This window comes from Hordeum vulgare, chromosome 3H (assembly GCF_904849725.1).
Source record: "Hordeum vulgare subsp. vulgare chromosome 3H, MorexV3_pseudomolecules_assembly, whole genome shotgun sequence".
Lineage (NCBI taxonomy): Eukaryota > Viridiplantae > Streptophyta > Magnoliopsida > Poales > Poaceae > Hordeum > Hordeum vulgare.
Window position 1 is genome coordinate 569651498 of NC_058520.1, and position 17035 is coordinate 569668532.

A 17035-nucleotide genomic window follows, 5' to 3' on the forward strand; every position below is an offset into this window, starting at 1 on the left:
CAAAATGTGTGCAGCGGAGGCTACGAGCACTTCAAAACAAACAACCCATAAGAGAAAAAGAAACTACACAAGATTCTAAGCAAGTTTCATGTAGGACACGATCAAAACGGAGCTACGGTTCAACATCTACAAGCAAAACAAGAAATGACTACAAACTGCCCAAAACAGCCACATAGCAACTTCTACGCCCCACAACTTCGGCTACACAACTCCGATAAGCTCAAGCAAGGCATGGCACGGAAGAGGGCAAGAAGCACTACTACGAACAGCTAACAACAACTAGCATGGCAGCAAGGAGCACTAGGAAAAGAAGACACAAAATGGCATCCCACGCACTATTTCAGACTTAGTGAAAATAACACCTCCTGAAAGTGCAGTTTTCAGCCTGAAGCAATATTGACAGCAGCAAAACCTATAGCTACAGGACTCCAAATGGCATGAAACTTTACAGCATGCTAGAGAAACACAAGTGCTACAACTTACTCCATTGGACCAATCTCAAAAGAGCTACAGATCTAAAGATGCAAGCAAGACAAGACAACAACAAAATATAACAGATTCCAGACTTAGAAATATTTCAGCTCCTCTAAAACAGCACTATTTCTAGCAACTTGAGAGCAAGCAAACAACCCCTAAACATGCATTTCTATTGCAACTAAAAATACCAGGGGCTAAACAAAACATCCAAGATCAACTCTCCAGTTGACAACTCCGTCAAACGACGCACGGATTAAATCCTACGAATTAAACAAAAGGGCATCATGGCAAAATATCTCGCAAACAAACTTCCTCAAAAGCTCGAACTAATTGCACAGAAAAATCCCATATGTGGGGTTTGCAACACAAAATAAAGCCACACATTAAAGCGGGAAAAAACCCTATATACGGGAAAATAAATTACCGACAAATCCTACGCGCAAAAATACGAGTGACCGCTCTAAAATGCATGCAAAAATGATCCCTAAAACACGAGCATTTCTATCATGGAATGCGAGCAATTCAAACACGCGAGGAAAATAAATGCGGGCACCTACTTATTGAGACAGCACGTAAATCCACGCATTAGGCACTCTAACCGGCGTCAACTAAAAATGCAAGTCTTATAATCGGGTTCTACGCGAGAAAATACACGTTTTACATATATAAAACGTTGCGAACCGACTAACGGTCGAAAAGATACACGCGTTTAACTATATGTCTAAATCCTGAAAAACAACATATTCTCAGGAAAATCCTAATAAGCAAACGGGCCGAATCTGGAGGCGCAATTTAACTAAACAGTGCATGAGCGAAGAATAGGCTTGCGGGGGGGTGCTCACCTTGGTGGGCTCGGCCTGGTCGGCGCTGGAGCTGGGCCAGCTTGCTGCTGCTCTACTGGGCCGGAGCGAGGCGAGGACGCGGCCCAGCGCGAGGTGGCGGGAGGAGGCCGACCTGGCGCTGCTCCACTGGACCGAGGCGAGGCGGGGCTGAGCCGGCTGCTGGGCCCGGCTCAGGCGCTGGGGAAGCTGGGCCAGCGGGGCCCACGCGCAGGTCAACGGCGCGGTTTCTGGGGCGAGCGGGCGCAGCGCCTCGTCGTGCCCGAGACACGAGCCTGGCGGCGGCGCGTCCTCCAGTGGACGGCAGCGACGCACTCCCGGCCGACGGGGCTGCCGGCGACCGGCGGGATTGGACGACGCGGGGAGGCGGCGCAGTGCCGGCGGCGAGGGGAGGCAGCATGGCGGCGGCTGGCGGGGCAAGTTCGCAAGGTTTCGGCCGGTAGGGAGAGCGCGGCGCTCCGGCGGCTGCCGGTGGCCGGCGGGAGGCGGCGGGACCGAGGTGGCTCCGGCCGGCGACGGGGCTGCTGCTGCGGGCACGGGCGGCGGCGGCCGGATCCGGGCGGCGGCGCGCAGATGGGCCTGCCCGGGCCCGATCTGGGCTCGGCGGGCCCGCGGCGGCTGGGGGAGGAGAGAGGCTGTGGGGGCGGCTAGGGTTTGGTGCGGAAATCGAGGAGGGAATAGGGAGAGGGTGTCCCAAAATAATAGGAGGGTCTATATATAGGCAAACGGGGGCTCGGTTAACCGGAATCGCGTTCCGGATCCAACCGCGGGGTCGGATTCGGACGATTCCGGACGTGGGAATGGGTACGCGGCCGTGTAGAGGGGTTTACCGGAGACGAGAGGGAGAGCGGGCGGCGCGGCACGAACTTTTAAAACACCGACAGACGTCCGACGAATAACCGAAGACGGTGCCGCTACGGTCGACCGTTCGGGTACCAGACGGTCTCCGATCGCGACGAAATTCGACAGGCGGCCTCGCTATAACTAATCACGACCGCACGTCAAATCTCAACCCGATCAGAGAAAGTTTTAAACGCACTTTAAAAACAGGGTTTCGACGGTGCCGCGGGCGCGTGCGTGTGCGGTCGGACTCAGAACGAACAACGACGAGGACCGGCAACTGCTAGCGAATGCAAGTTTTGAAAACGGGCGGCAACGGAGATGCCTATGCAATGCAGATGATGCGCATGATGCGATGATGATGCGACAAATAAAATAAATCACACGACGAAAACGGAAAGAGAGGGGAATCTTCTGGAACGTCGGTATCGGGCTGTCACACTTAGGGACTCGCACAACATGATCCGGCACACGGCGGCACACACACGGAAGAGGGGCGATAGGAGGGGCATCCAACCATGATAAAAAAGAACACTTATGCAATGTAAAAGTTTATGATACTTTAGGTCAAAAGCATTTGCTTGACACAAAATTCTTTTGGGTAGCCCCAAATCCTGCATATTTGGAGTGTCATACATGCTGCCACATAATCAAAACGTAGTCGTGTCACATCCAATTGTCGCGCGGAAGTTTCCCCATCGTTATTAGACATCCATTTTTTAAAAGAGTACAATCGAAGTCGTTCACATACACGAGCGTACACTCATCCCTATGAACACACGCACGCACACCCTACCCCTATGAGCACCTTCGAGAGACTAAGCCGGCACATCATCTTGAGATTAACAAAGTCGTCACTGACGTCTTCGTTGTCGACGAGAACGTCTCCTTCCATTAAAAGCACATTGCTGGAAGACCTGGAATAAATCCAGAAAAATGCAAGCATCAATGTCAAGTCTGTAACTTGAACTCTGGTGGGCAGGGGATACCACAGTCCTCCTAACCATCCAACCATGGGTTGAAACAGTTTAACTTGACAACATCAGGTTTCACTTATTTTATAGTCTTGCATACCACACAATAAAATTGTTTAAGTGAGAAGCAACATCTGCATTATAAGAACCATATAATTGTTCTTTCGTTACCAAGTTTAACAAAACATGCTTAATTTCACAAGACTCGGCCCCAGTGGCTAGTGGAGCAATAGGTGTGTTAATCCACAAAGACTCGACATTATTACTACATGGAAATCCATAAAAGTTTGGTGTATTGAGCGGAAGTAGACATGATTTCAAGCCTAAAACAAAACTAAGTTCTTGCTGGATTTTAATATCTTTTTTTGCTTTTTGAGTTTTTTCAAAAGTGAAAAGGTAAAATAACAACTAAAGAAAAGTAACTAAGCAAGATAAATAACAAGGAAGTAAATTAAAGGAGTGTAAGACATATGGTAATAACCAAAGACTCATTGTCAACGACGTGAGAAAAAATAAACTTGCTTCCGTTAATTTTGGAAGCCCCACCCCCTACTTCCATTTTACAACATGTTTGTTATTAATATTAATTGCGTTTTTAGTCATTATTTCACTTTATGATGCAATCTTTATACCTTTTCTTTTTTATTTTATAATATTTATACAAAGATGGATAACTGATATTCTGGACCGGAAAGGACTATAGAAGAGTTGGATATTTTCTGAAACTCCAAATGACCTGAAAATTGATGGAAAATTATTTTGAAATATATAAAAACTATTGGCAAAAGAATCATCGAAGGGGGGCCCACCAAGTGGCCACAAGTCGGGGGGCGCGCCCTCGAGCTTGCGGGCCCCCTAGCAGCCCTCCGGAGCCCATCTTCTCCTATGTGAAGTCATTTGCCCTAGAAAAATCATAAGATTGATTTCTGTATGAAGCGTCGCCGTGTCGAGGCGGAACTTGGGCAGGAGCACTTTTGATCTCCGATGGAGCGATTCCATCGGGGGAAACTTCCCTCCGGTAGGGGGAAATCAAAGCCATCGTCATCACCAATGCTTCCTCCATCGTGGGAGGACTGATATCCATCAACATCTTCACCAACACCATGTCATCTCAGGCCCTAGTTCATCTCTTGTATTCAATCCTTGTTCCAAAACCTCAGATTGGTACCTTTGGAATGCTAGTAGTGTTGATTACACATTGTAGTTGATGCTAGTTGGTTTACTTAGTAAAAGATCATATGTTCAAATCCTTAATCATATTCATTACACCTCTCATCTTGAACATGGTGATGATTTGTGGATAGTTACTTTCGCTCTTGAAAACATGGGATAAGTCTTGTTATAAGTAATCATGTGATGTTCGTATTAATTCAATATTTTGATGATGTGTATGCTGCTCTTCCTTTAGTGGTGTCATGTGAACATCGACTACATGACTGATGGGGTCATAGTCCTAGGGTAGGGTCATAGGCCTGCCATACAGGTCCTACCCAAGGACTACCCCACACAAAGGACAGGGTCCTAAGTCTGCCCCGACTGAATTAAGGAGTCCCCATCATCCAGTCGGTAACAGGTCCTCAATCATCCAGTCGGAGACTAGCATTCGGAGGATACCAAGCTAACCGACTGAATACACTCGGTACATCGTAACCTCTCTGGAGGGAAACGGCCGTACGTTTCCGGGTGCATTTATTAGCATTTAGAGCATACGTTACCTGTAACGTACGCATTCAATCCCCACTACTCCACCCCCGTACCGGAACCGTTGTGGAGGGCAGCACACTCTATATAAGCCGCCCCCCCCACTGGTAGAGGGGGTTAGCAAATCATTGTATTCCATATTACACTCGACAACAAGCTCCGAGAGCATTGAGACGTAGGGCTGTTACCTCCACCACAGAGGGGCTTGAACTCATACAACCTCGCCGTAGCTAGGACTCTGCCCATCTCATTCGTACCCTACACATCTAATGTCAGGCTTATACCCACGACAGTTGGCGCCCACCTTGGGGCAGGCGTCTAAGCGACTTCCGGCGAGTTTGCGACTACTTCCTTTCGTCATGTCGTCCGGTGGAGATTCGAGCATGGGTCACCAGATCCTCTTCGACGCTCTCTCCTTCTTCGTCGATGATCCGGCGTGGCTTCGGGATGCGCCCCTTGACGTCGAGGCGCTTCCCCGTCGCGGGGCTACGCACTTCCGTGCCGGCGCTCGCGGCGTCCTTCTTCTTCAACAGTCGACTCCGGTGTCGACCTGCACCGCTGCCACGCGCCGCAGCAAGCGGTCCCGCCGTCCGCGGCTCCAGCGTTGGGTGCAACACGCCCAGGCGCGCCAGAACGCGTCTTCACAAGTGGCCCGTTGTGGTTGCCCCGCCGTCCCAGCACTCGGACTCGGTTCCGACTGAGTTTCCTTCCGAGTATGAGGGTCGCGGGCCCGCAGCAGAAGTACACATGGCCAACTCCCATGAAGATCCCCGTCAGGCTGGCCGGGACGAGCACGAGATCGGCGAAGCGTCTGGCGCATGTCGCCCCCCTCGCCGTTCCGCTAGTCGGCACACTCGGCGGAGCAACGTGGAGCTGTTCCGCACACCCCTCCTCAACTTGGCTGCAGCTGCCAAGATAGCCGATTCCCTCCGGCCGACTGATTCAGAGGCTGGTAGAGGGATCGAGCAGATCCGAGCCCTGTTGCACACGGCGCAGCAGCAAAATTCGGCAGTCTCCCAGTCGCACAACCGAATCTATAACAGTTCCATCCACGCGAATACGCATCGGATGGTTCACAGCCCTGGTTCCCATCAGCGCCACAAGGGAGGCAGCCGTTCCGTGATTCACGAAGATCGTCGCCGCTCGCGCACCCCTCCGCGGGGTGGGCCCTATGGGTCCCGACATCATGATGATCGACATTCAATCGGCGACACTTACGACCCAAGACCCGACGCAAGAGGACGTATCGCCCAGCGAAGAGTCGACAGAGGTCGAGCCCACCGCGATGGTCGCGATATCGACCGTCCGAGTGGAAGCAGGGCCACCGTGTCTGGTCCCGAGTGTTTCAGTTGAGCCATCCGTTCGGCTGACATCCCTCCCAACTTCCGATTGGCGACGGGAATTAGAAAGTTCACAGGAGAGTCCAAGCCAGAAACGTGGCTCGATGACTACCGAGTGGCAGTCCAGATCGGAGGAGGGGACGACCATGTCGCCATGAAGCACCTCCCTCTGATGCTCGACGGCTCGGCGCGAGCGTGGCTGAACCAGTTGGCCCCCTCAAGCATCTACAGTTGGGCATATCTGGCCCGAGTGTTCATCAAGACCTTCGAAGGGACGTGCAAGCGCCCTGCTGGCCTTGTGGAGCTCCAGCACTGCGTCCAGAAGCAGAATGAGCCCCTGCGTGACTTCATCCAGTGCTGGACAACTCTCTATCACACGGTGGAGAACGTCACCGAGCATCAAGCAGTCTGCGCTTTCAAGGCAGGCGTGCGGTACAGGGATCTGTACCTGAAGTTCGACTGAACAGGCGACATCTTCATGAGCAAGATGATGGAGATAGCAACGCGCTATGCAAATGGTGAAGAAGAGGACCGCATCCGAAGCGGCAAACACAAAACAGTCGCTGACGGTGATGGGGGCAACACTCGGAAGCAGAAGCAGAAAGCTCCAGCCGCTCCGCAAGCAGAAGCTGCAGCCGTAACCAATGCCAAGTTCAAGGGCAAAGGGAAGGCTCAATTCACCCCCAAGAAGAAGCAGTTCAATAATCCCATCCTGGACCAGCCTTGTCCGGTTCACACGAAGATGGACGAAGAAGGCAACCCCATATACGCGAAGCATACCACTCGACAATGTCGCCTCCTGATCCAGGGGTTCAGCGAAGGGCAACCGAGTGAGAAGGACAACAAGATTAGGAGGATAAGGAGGATCCGTTCCCCCAAGTCCATGCAACCCTGATGATCTTTGCTGACGTCGAGAGCAAGAGCCGACTGAAGCTGGTGAACAGAGAGGTGAACATGGCCACCCCTTCCAACCCCAAGTTCCTCAAATGGTCCCAGACTACGATCACCTTCGACCAGTCAGATCATCCGACACATGTACCCACCCCGGGAAGACAGGCCCTGGTCGTCGACCCGGTGGTAGAAGGAGTCCGACTGCGCAAAGTCCTCATGGATGGCGGCAGCGGCTTGAACATCATGTACGCCGACACCCTCAAGGGGATGGGCATCCCGATGTCCAGACTCAGCGAGAGTAGCATGCAGTTCCACGGAGTCGTCCCTGGATGGAAGGCCAAATCACTCGGCCAGATCGCGTTGGACGTCGTTTTTGGCTCCGACAAGAACTTCCGCAAGGAAAAGCTGACGTTCGAAGTGGTTGACTTCCAGAGCGCTTATCACGCAATTCTGGGTCGCCCAACGTATGCGCACTTCATGGCCCGTCCATGTTACGTATACCTGAAGCTGAAGATGCCAGGCCCGAAGGGCGTGATCACCATCACAGGCAATCGGCAGCGGGCTGAAGAGTGTCTGTAGCAGGGATCAAGAATCGTCGACCAGCAGATGGTCGTCCTCGAGCTGGACGAGTACAAGAAAACAGTCGACCCCGCCGACCTGATGTGCTCAAAGAAGCCAGCTTCAGAATCTGCATTTCAGTCGGCGGGAGAGACGAAGAAAGTCAGCATCCACCCAACGGACGCCACTGCTGCCCCGACGAACATCTCCACCACCCTCGATCCTAAATAGGAAGCCGAGCTCACCCAATTCCTTCGTGAGAACTGGGACATCTTCGCATGGAAACCCTCTGACATGCCAGGTGTACCCAGGGAGTTGGTTGAGCACCGACTGCACGTGGATTCCACGGCTCGGCCTGTCCGAGAGCGCCTGCGCCGGTCCGCCGCGCACAAGAGGAAGGCAATCGGGGAAGAGGTGGCCAAGCTGCTGGGAGCCAACTTCATTCGCGAGGTTCACCACTCCGAGTGGCTCGCCAATGTTGTCATGGTGCTCAAGAAGGACAAGTCGCTCCGAATGTGCATCGACTTCAAGCACCTCAATAAGGTCTGCCCGAAAGACCATTTTCCGCTCCCCCGCATAGATCAAATTGTCGATTCGACTGCGGGCTGCGAGCGTCTGTCATTTCTCGATGCCTACTCGGGCTATCATCAGATCCGTCTGTATGGTCCCGATGAGTTAAAAACAGCCTTCATCACCCCATTTGGGTGCTTCTGCTACATCACTATGCCATTCGGTCTGAAGAATGCAGGAGCTACCTTTATGCGCATGATCCAAAAATGTCTCCTCGATCAGATCGGTCGGAATGTGGAGGCATATATGGATGATATCGTAGTCAAGTCACGCAAAGGTTCCGACCTGCTGACTGACTTGGCAGAAACATTCGCCAACCTTCGTAGGTACGATATCAAGCTCAACCCCGCCAAATGTTCATTCGGCGTTCCCAGCGGAAAGTTACTCGGGTTCTTCGTTTTCGAACGAGGGATTGACGTCAACCCCGAAAAGATCGGGACCATCGTCCGAATGGAGAGGCCGGTCAGAATACACGATGTTCAACGGCTCATAGGTTGCCTAGCGGCTTTGAGCAGGTTCATCAGTCGACTTGGCGAAAAAGCACTTCCTGTGTACCGACTCATGAAGAAATCAGATACTTTCGAGTGGACAGATGAAGCCCAAGTCGAATTCGACGACCTCAAAGTCCTACTTTCCACCCAGCCGGTTCTTACTGCCCCGCTCAGTAAAGAGCCCCTTCTTCTGTATATCGCGGCTACAGATCAACTCGTCAGTATTGTTCTTACAGTCGAACGAGAAGAAGAAGGCAAAGCATACAAAGTTCAGCGGCCAGTGTACTCCATCTCTGAAGTCCTGACTCCTTCCAAGCAGAGGTATCCCCACTATCAAATACTTATCTACGGGATTTACATGACTGCGAAGAAGGTGGCTCACTATTTCCAAGACCACTCGGTGTCTGTCGTTTCTAATGCTCCATTGTCGGAAATTCTCCACAATCGAGATGCGTCAGGCCGAGTGGCGAAGTGGGCGATGGAGATGTTGTACTGTGACATCAAGTTCGAGGCCAAGAAAGCTATTAAGTCTCAAGCTCTGGCTGACTTCATAGTAGAATGGGTAGAACAACAGCAACCGACCCACATCTACTCGGCCCATTGGACAATGTTCTTCGATGGGTCCAAGATGTTGAATGGCTCCGGCGCTGGCGTTGTGATCATATCGCCAAAGGGCGACAAGCTCAAGTACGTGCTACAGATACACTTCGATTCCTCCAACAACGAGGCGGAGTATGAAGCTCTCCTCTACGGGTTGCGTATGGCCATCTCACTCGGCGTCCGTCGCCTGATGGTCTACGGCGATTCGGATCTGGTGGTCAATGAAGTGATGAAAGAGTGGGATGTCAGGAACCCCACCATGACTACATACTGCAATGCAGTGAGGAAGCTTGAGAAGAAGTTTGAAGGTCTAGAACTTCACCATGTTCCAAGACTGAAGAACCAAGCAGCTGACGAGTTAGCAAAACTCGGATCCACTCGGAGACCAGTCCCGAGTGACGTCTGCCTCGAGCACCTCCACCTCCCTTCAGTCAAAGAAGATCCTTTCACAGAAGAACCAGTACAACCAAAGAGTTCAACAGATCCGACTGAAGTCGATGTACCTGCTGTGGTTGATCTGGTCATGGAGATTCTCGCTGTCATTCCCGATTGGACTGTGCCGATCATGGCATATATCTTGAGGCAAGAACTTCCAGAAGACGAAGTACAAGCCAGGCAGATAGTCCGCAGATCGAAGTCATTCACTGTCATTGATGGCCAATTGTACAAGGAAAGCGTCTCGGGTGTTCTTCAACGATGCGTCTCTCCAGAAGAGGGGCAGCTGATTCTCGAGGATATTCACTCGGGAACCTGCGGTCATCACGCTTCTTCGAGAGCAATCGTAGCCAAGGCATTCAGGACTGGCTTCTTTTGGCTGTAGGCTAACGAGATGGCTAAGGATATGGTTGATCAATGTGAGGGCTGCCAGTTCTACTCCAACAAGTCCCACAAGCCAACGTCTGTGTTGAAGACAATCCCTGTGGTGTGGCCATTTGAAGTGTGGGGATTAGATACAGTCGGCCCATTTAAGACAGGCCAAGGGGGATACACACATCTGTTGGTGGCAGTCGACAAGTTCACGAAATGGATCGAAGCGAAGCCCATCAAGAAGCTCGACGCCTCAACAGTCGTCAAGTTTGTCAGAGACATCATCTTCAGATTCGGTGTACCTCACAGTATAATCACGGACAACGGGACAAACTTTGACTCGGACAGATTCAAAGGTTTCTGTACAAGCCAAGGCATCCGAGTGGATTTTGCTTCCGTAGCACATCCTCAGTCCAATGGACAAGCAGAGCGGGCAAACAGACTTATTTTGCAAGGATTGAAGCCCCGACTCCTGCGGGAGATAGGACATGCCGCTGGCGCTTGGGTTACCGAGCTACCTTCAGTGCTTTGGGGACTTCGCACAACCCCGAACAGATCTACAGGGCGATCACCGTTCTTCCTTGTTTATGGAGCAGAAGCGGTCCTTCCGAGTGACTTGCTTCACAATGCGCCACGAGTCGAACTCTTCTCCGAAGCCGAAGCAGAACAAGCAAGGCAAGACGGAGTGGATCTTCTGGAAGAGGAGCGCGAGATGGCATTAACTCGCTCGACCATTTATCAACAAAATGTGTGGCGTTTTCATGCACGCCACGTCAGAAGTCGGACGTTCCAAGCAGGCGACCTGGTGCTCCGAGTGGATCGACAAAGACCTCACAAGTTGGCTCCGGCCTGGGAAGGACCCTTCATCATCTTCAAGGTGCTGAACAACGGAGCATACAGACTCTACAACATCGAGAGAGAGACAGACGAGCCGCGCGCATGGAACGGAGATCTCCTGAAGCGCTTCTACACGTGACCGTCGACTGAAGCGATGTAAAGAACAAGTATTGGCGAAATAATATAAAGCAGATTGAGTTTTTTGCAGGTTCAAAGTTCTTCCGCGGTCGCAGACTCCGGTCTCAAAAAAAACAAAACTTAGCTGCGATCCAGCATCGCCTAAGTATTAACTTTCTCCGAGTGTGCACTTAACGTCACACTCGGGGGCTTAGCTGCGATCCAGCATCGCCTAAGTATTAACTTTCTCCGAGTGTGTACTTAACGTCACACTCGGGGGCTTAGCTGCGATCCAGCATCGCCTAAGTATTAACTTTCTCCGAGTGTGCACTTAACGTCACACTCGGGGGCTTAGCTGCGATCCAGCATCGCCTAAGTATTAACTTTCTCCGAGTGTGCACTTAACGTCACACTCGGGCGCTTAGCTGCGATCCAGCATCGCCTAAGTATTAACTTTCTCCGAGTGTGCACTTAACGTCACACTCGGGGGCTTAGCTGCGATCCAGCATCGCCTAAGTATTAACTTTCTCCGAGTGTGCACTTAACGTCACACTCGGGGGCTTAGCTGCGATCCAGCATCGCCTAAGTATTAACTTTCTCCGTGTGTGCACTTAACGTCACACTCGGGGGCTTAGCTGCGATCCAGCATCGCCTAAGTATTAACTTTCTCCGAGTGTGCACTTAACGTCACACTCGGGGGCTTAGCTGCGATCCAGCATCGCCTAAGTATTAACTTTCTCCGAGTGTGCACTTAACGTCACACTCGGGGGCTTAGCTGCGATCCGGCATCGCCTAAGTATTAACTTTCTCCGAGTGTGCACTTAACATCACACTCGGGGGCTTAGGTGCGATCCAGCATCGCCTAAGTATTAACTTTCTCCGAGTGTGCACTTAACGTCACACTCGGGGGCTTAGCTGCGATCCAGCATCGCCTAAGTATTAACTTTCTCCGAGTGTGCACTTAACGTCACACTCGGGGGCTTAGTTGCGATCCAGCATCGCCTAAGTATTAACTTTCTCCGAGTGTGCACTTAACGTCACACTCGGGGGCTTAGCTGCGATCCAGCATCGCCTAAGTGTTAACTTTCTTCGAGTGTGCACTTCACGTCACACTCAGGGACTTAGCTGCGATCCAGCATCGTCTAAGTATTAAACTTCTCCGAGTGTGCACTTAACGTCACACTCGGAGGCTTAGCTGCGATCCAGAGTCGCCCACGTACTAACTTTCTCCGAGTGTGCACTTAACGTCACACTCGGGGGCTTAGCTGCGATCCAGCATCGCCTAAGTATTAAACTTCTCCGAGTGTGCACTTAAAGTCACACTCGGAGGCTTAGCTGCGATCCAGAGTCGCCCACGTACTAACCTTCTCTGAGTGTGCACTACACGTCACACTCGGGGGCTTAGCTGCGATCTAGCATCGCCTAAGTATTAACCTTCTCCGAGTGTGCACTTAACGTCACACTCGGAGGCTTAGCAGCGATCCAGCATCGACTGTTTGCCTTTGGCTTCACCAAGAAACGCCAAACAAAAACTCGAATCAACATTGCAACAGAAGAGCAAAAATCGGATTCCAAAATTCTCGCAGAGATAGCTATCTCGGTGCGGATCAAGCTTACCCGCACCGATTTAAAAGTGTGACGGCCAACAGAAGTGGCCAAAGTACCTTACAGATAAACACTTGGCATACCGAGGATAAAGTTTCTTACGCGTCAGTTGGGCCAGCGCCAGGACTGGAGGGCTCCACGAAAGTGTCCAAGTCGATTCCGTCGGCGATGCGGGTAGCACTCTCAAGGAACGTCTCCATGAAGTCTTCGAGTCGAAGCTTCTTCGTGTTAGCGACCTTCGGCGTCTTCAGTTTTTCCTCACGCACCTCTTTGCAATGGACTCGGACCAAGGACAGAGCAACATCTGCACCGCAACGAGCTGCAGATTTCTTCCACGACTACACTCTGTTGGGAATCTCCTCCAGTCGGGTCATCAGGTTCTCCACTCCTGCCGCGACTCATCTTCTGGCCAAAGCTCCTTGTCGATTCGGCCGACGACTTCTCTCAGTCGACCGATGAAAGGACCAACTTTGACCATGCGGATGTGCGCACGGAGCAGATCCCGATTGGCGTCGTCGCCGAGTGGAACGTTCTCAAGAATCGAACGCTCCACGTCAGCTGCTTCAGCTTCGGCGTCAAAGCAAAAATCTGCGACAATAGGACAAACAGACAATAAGCGCCGAGTGTTACGCGCATAGCACAACCACTCGGAAAAAGAAGGACTTACCAGCCAGACGCGTCATCATCTGCCGAGCCCAGTCGCTGACATATTTCTCTTGTGCTCTGCATCGTTTGTTCAGCACATCCATCTGACTCATCAGCGCAGTCCTCTGTTTCCCCATCTTTTTTACTTCCTCAGTCAACACCTTGTTCACTTCACGCGCCTGCTCCAATGACTTCTCCCGTTCCGCCAGAGCATCCTTCATGCCGGCCATTGCGAGCATTGCCGCATCAAGCTCACCAGTGAACTGGTTCCTCTCCGCTCTCAGAGCCTTATAGGTCGTCCCCATTTCACAAGTTTTCTGCCAACAAGAAACATGGGACAATCAGAAAGTTCAACAGTTAACAGTCTAAGTTCTTCAGACCCCTGCCGACGCAAGCAGTCGACAGCGGTCTCGGGGACTACACCCAGTGGGTTCACTAAGAGTGACCCCACTGGCATGCACCTCAAGCAGGCCTGCCCTATTGAGATGCATGTTATCACCTACGCCTCCGAGGCCAATACTACCCGACCTGAGTACAACTTACTCTCGGGGACTCTTATCTTAAGTGCACTCTGACTGCAACAACTACTCGCACTCGGTAATCCTATCTACAGACACAACCAAACTCAAGGCAAAATGTATAAAGACAACTGTCGGTGCAAGCACTCGACAGAAGTCTCGGGGACTACACCCACTGGGTTCACTCAGAGTGAACCCATTGCAAACAACAACTGCTATTCAAGAACACCCAGTGGGTTACAGGAGGAAAGTAAATACTTACTAGACCACTTACTCGGATATCATCGCGCAGCTCCAAGCTCCGCTGGTACAAGGCCGCAACGGATTCGTAGGCCCTCTTGGCTTCTCCAGCCATCAGCTCCGCCTGCACCATAGCCCCCTTGGCCGCTCCCACCTGCTCCTCCGGAAGACGCTGAATGCTGAATTCAGCATTCGATGAGCCTGGAATCGTCGGAGGTTCCTGAGGCATCCCAAGGCCCGCCCCAGTCGGCTCCTCAGCCACCAACACTGGTTTAGTCTGTGGCAGCGCCTCAGTCGGCAGCACGTCGACGGCGACAGCGGCAGCAGGAGGAGCAGCCTCAAGAACAGGCTCCACAGCTGGGTCGGCTCTCCCCTGGCCGCCCTCGTCCAGGCAAATCGCCCCTGACAGGCCGAACGACACGAGGTCTCAGAAACAGAAAGAGACAGAACCTATGATAGAACAAAACACTCGGAGTCACTACAACGCACCTGGCTGGGACGAGACGACGTTGTCCGTGTCCATGGGGTCGTCTTCTCGGCGCGCCGGAGAGGTAGCAGAAGTGGCGACTCTGTCGAGTGAAATCCATTCGACCAATGAACAAGAATTCACTCGGATATCAGGAGAAATTAGAAGACCGACACACTTACGTGGAGGTGACGGGGACAGCAACCCTCATCCGCGGCAGAGCCTTCCGAGGTTTGGACCCACTCGGTTTGGCCGCCTTAGAAGACTGACCCGCAGGCTCAGCGGCAGCATCCCTGGCCCTTTTAGTGCTTCGAGCACTCGGGACCACCGGGGCAATGGGAGGAGCTGAGGGGACAGCGGGCTCGTGTCGGCGCTTGGTCTGATGCTCGAGTTGCGGAGGTGGCGAGTCCTGCTCCTCGTCTTCTTCCTCTTCCTCGCTGTTCTCCTCCTCCGATTCCCCGCTGTCGGAGACGTACTCGGCGCTCTCCACACTTCCCTCCTGGCTGCCTTCCTCCTCTTCCTCCTCCGGATTCCCATTCGAGACGGGGAGAACCAGTTGGTCCACGCCTGCATAAATTTCAGTCGGAAACATTGGACATCACACGGAGATATAGACAAATGACAGGAATTAAAACAGTTCAATGCACTCGACAAGTGCCACTCACCTGATTCGGTGGAGGATGATCCGCGCTGTAAGGCTTCACTCGCCGAGCTCCTTTGGGGTTCTCGCAGGGACCCGTGATTTGGAGCACCCACGAGGTCACCCTCTCCTCAGTCACGCCCACCACGTTGGTCCGAGTGGAGTCTTCGGGCCCCGTGTAATGCCACATGGCATGGTCGCGAGCCTGCAGAGGCTGGATCCGCCGACCAAGGAACACTTCCAGCAGGTCTATACCGGTGACCCCCCTCCTGACGACGTTCACGAGTGCCTCAACCAAGGGCTGGACGTCGTTCTTCTCCGCCTTCGAGAGCGCGAGCTGCTTAGGCGGGGCAGGCCGGTCTAGACTAAAAGGAGGCAGCCCAGTCGACGCATTCGGACATGCGATATCCTGGCAGTAGAACCACGTCGACTGCCAGTTCCTAACCGACTCACTTAATTGGAGAGCGGGATAGCTACTCCGACTCTTCTTCTGGAATCCTAAACCCCCGCAGAGCTGGAGGAGGTGCGTCTTATCATCCGACTGGCTAAGTCGTTTGATGGTTTGGGATCGGGCAGAGAAGATGTGTTTGAACAAACCCCAATGGGGAGGACAGCCGATGAAACACTCACATAAAACTATGAAGGCAGAAAGATGGGCAATGGCATTCGGAGGAAAATGGTGAAGTTGGGCTCCGAAGTGATTCATGATGCCCTTGAAGAAAGGATGCGGGGGCAAAGAAAAACCTCGGTGGACGTGGCTGAGGAGCAGGACGCGCTCCCCCTCCCGAGGCGCTGGCTCGACCTCGTCCTCCGCCGGCAGTCTCCAGGACTTATGCACGAGCATTCCGTGCTCCACCAGCTGCAGCAGATCTCCCTCCGTCACCGTGGAGGGGAGGAAATCTCCTTGGATCCACCCCGCCGGCAGCGGCCGCTGCCGCCGCTGAGCAGGCGCCGCCGCCTTGCCCTTCTCTTCCTCGCCTCCATATTGCTGGTCTGACCCTTGGTCATGGAGGCGACGGCGAACCCTCAAGAGGAAGGAGAAGGAAGGAGTGTAGGAGCGCTGGAGGTGGCGAGGAAGACGGAGCAGGCGAGAGCGAAAGATTCGGCGAGCGTAATGAAGAAGCCTCGCCGCCCAGATTTAAATAGGATTCCGACTGGGTCTCTAGCGGGTGGCCCCGAAACCTTATCCGCTCGACCGGCCGCGGCGATATCAGCGGAGGAGTTGAAGGCGCGAGAATCGAGGCGTCAGGCGCTACTCGAGTGCGCTGGCGTCATCCCCGCTGAGCGCGCGGAACCCAAAATTTGAGATCCCGGAAAATCCGCCGCTGTCAGTTGACCGGTCGCGTCAAAAGATGCCGCAGAAACACTCAGCTCCCGACAGTCTGTTTCGCAAGCACTTCCACTCGGATCGTTGGTCAGAAAAGATAAAATGGATAGAGGCAAGCAACGCCCAAGCCGAATCTAATCCAGTCGGATCCGAACTTCAAGCACCGCTTCGTCGTTTCAACCCCAATCCATTCGGGGACTAATGATGGGGTCATAGTCCTAGGGTAGGGTCATAGGCCTGCCATACAGGTCCTACCCAAGGACTACCCCACACAAAGGACAGGGCCCTAAGTCTGCCCCGACTGAATTAAGGAGTCCCCATCATCCAGTCGGTAACATGTCCTCAATCATCCAGTCGGAGACTAGCATTCGGAGGATACCAAGCTAACCGACTGAATACACTCGGTACATCGTAACCTCTCTGGAGGGAAACGGCCGTACGTTTCCGGGTGCATTTATTAGCATTTAGAGCATACGTTACCTATAACGTACGCATTCAATCCCCACTACTCCACCCCCGTACCGGAACCGTTGTGGAGGGCAGCGCACTCTA